Here is a 2,563-nt window from a genome sequence, read left to right as displayed (position 1 = left end):
AGCGGGGAATAGCCTACCTCAAGAGTGCGGCTGAGTGCCCTGACGAGGCAAAAACATTTCAAATGTGATTGAGATGGATGCTGCGCGCTCGGCTTTTAGCCGGCCGGGGCCAGGAATTTGGAAAGTGAAATGCAATATGCAATCAATCCGCCGCTCTTTAGAGGCATCGATTTCTCCAAGATCACTTGAAAGGCTTTGAGGCTTTTTTTTGGGGGGGGACATACTGTATAAATGCCATAAATGTGCCTTTGCTTTGCGTGTAATTAAGTCCGCCTTTTCAAAATGTTTGTCAACAACAGGCGCCAGGCTGCTTCTGGGCGGCAGAGCGAGACAAAAACAGAAAAGAAGTCGGCGACGTTTTTCGAGGAAGGAGCAATCGTTGACGAGTTTTTTGGGGGGGTTTTGTTTTTTTGCTTTGACATGCAATGAAGAGGCTCTCATGGTCGAATATGTGAACGACGCTGCTATTTCTTCAGAAAAGGCAAGGCTGTGGTGGCGACTTAGGCCGCTCGTCAGGGCCCCCCCCCCCCGCGCTGCGTCTCCATCCGTCTGCGTTCGCAACTATTCCCCAAGAAGAGTCTTGTGATGCACTGCAACGTATCGATTTGCCTCCCATTTCACCGTCGCTGTCTTTTTGCCCACTGGAAAGCAGACACCAATCCCTGACAAAGATCCTCTTTGTCCCGCTCGATAGCCCGATTCCCCCCCCCCCTTGTCCCCCCCAACTCTTTCTTCACATTTTACTGCCTTTTGAACAGACGTTTTCTTTCCAAAGAATCGCCGGCGCTCGTTTGGTGGCTCTCTGCTTTCCGAACGAGCCTTTCACAGACGGTAACTCAATCCGGTTTGTGTCCAGTCCACCCCCGGTTATGTCCTTTTATTCGGTTAGTTCCGTTATCACCTCCCATCTCTGCATCCATCTGATCTTCACATGCCAAAGTGGAACACGCACACACACACACACACACAAAAAAAATAAGGGCCCTGAGATCATTCTAGATAGTCTGGTCATGGATGGGGGTGGGGGGTGGGGCTTACCTCCCCCTTGCACAGTTCAGCAGGTCTTGTCAGTGCATCAACTTTATTTATTAGATGAAAAAGAAAGAAGTACAACAGTTGAACCCCCCCCCCCCCACACCCAAGTACATCTGTATTTACAAGTAGGAATTTGTGTGTGAAATTACCGGAATACCACATTGGCCTCCAACCCAACCATTATATTGTCCATTAAGGTTCTGTGTGTGTGTGTGTGTGTGTGTGTGTGTGTGTGTGTGTGTGTGTGTGTGTGTGTATGTGTGTATGTGTGTGTGTGTGTGTGTTTGCCGGCGAGTGAGTCAGTACTGTAGGCGCTTATGTGAGTGAGTGATTGACTGACTCACCAAGTGTGTTTGTGTGTGTGTGTGTGTGTGTGTGTGTGTGTGTGTGTGTGTGTGCACAAGTGACCGTATGAGAATAAAAGGGTGTGTGTGTTAGGTCAAAATGTGCCTCACAAGTGACGTTTAGTCCCCAAATAACTTGAAAACCGGTTTTGGTCTCTGAATGTGTGTGTGTGTGTGTGTGTGTGTGTGTGTCAGCCACACCTGAATCATTCCTCTCCCTATTTGAAGCAGATGTTGCTCCTCTGTCAACATCGACTTAAAAGCTTAGCGCTTATTTTTCTTGTAAAAATGGAAGCGCGTAACCGCCACCGCAGCGTCGCAACCTGTGCCGATCAAACAAAAAAAAAAAATGACACAATCAGGAATGATCCCGTTGCTTGCCTCACTCCTCGATGCCGCAGTTCCTTCCGCGCATGCCCCCCCCCCACCCGCTCTCATTTTTCTTGCGCGCGATCTGCAACAAAATGCAATCGGCACTCGTGGAGGTCAACCGGAGAAACTGGAGAGCGCAGCGGAGTAACTCCATCGCTTTTATCGAGCGCAGCGTGTTTTTCAGCATCTGTCCCTTCTCGCTTTGCTGTCTTTCTCCATCTCTGCAGTGGCGACTTTTTTTTGGGGGGGGGGGGGGGACCTCGCCTTCCAAAACGACCCTCGGTAGGTTCATTGAGCACTCTAAAATTGCAACGCAAAAAAAAAAAAAACAATTTTTTTGATGTTCCCTTTTTGCACTGAAGCTCAACCGTGACAAAATGTTGACCTTGACAGACACGAGCCAGCCAAGCGCCACTCGCCACGTTGGCCGAACGAAGGCACGAGCCAGAGTGCAAATGTCGCGGGCCGCCCGCCCCCGTGTCCCGCATCACCCCCCAGAAATGTCGTTTGTCCGCAAGCGGGGCGATTCAAACGACAATGCCGATAGTGTGCATCACGGGTGACTTTATGGCAGCCGGAGGGCCGGAGTCAGAGGTGGCGCAAAGTCTGCCGAGGCGCACAATCGAGCCCTGTGCCGTACAAAGACGGGCGGGCTGATGGCCCCCCCGCCCCACTGGGGATTCCTCCCGCTTATTGATGTGCTAATGTGTTGGACTCTCCCAATCCGAATGTCGCTGGCATTTTACTTTTGGCATTTCACTCTTTTGACGCCAGTCAAATCCTGATGGAGGGCTGTCGAAGCGAAGGGAAGG

At 50.8% G+C, this 2,563-nt stretch overlaps 1 protein-coding gene across 1 annotated transcript in view; it reads right to left on the bottom strand.

Annotated features, from left to right (window-relative positions):
• Positions 1-2,563, bottom strand: part of ngfrb (nerve growth factor receptor b) — a 14,082-nt gene that overhangs the window by 3,046 nt on the left and 8,473 nt on the right. The window lies entirely within an intron of this gene.

Source organism: Hippocampus comes, unplaced genomic scaffold (genome assembly GCF_001891065.2).
Source record: "Hippocampus comes isolate QL1 unplaced genomic scaffold, H_comes_QL1_v1.1 scaffold367, whole genome shotgun sequence".
Classification (NCBI taxonomy): domain Eukaryota; kingdom Metazoa; phylum Chordata; class Actinopteri; order Syngnathiformes; family Syngnathidae; genus Hippocampus; species Hippocampus comes.
The sequence above is the reverse complement of the archived record's forward strand: the minus strand, read 5'-3'. Positions and strand labels throughout refer to the sequence as shown.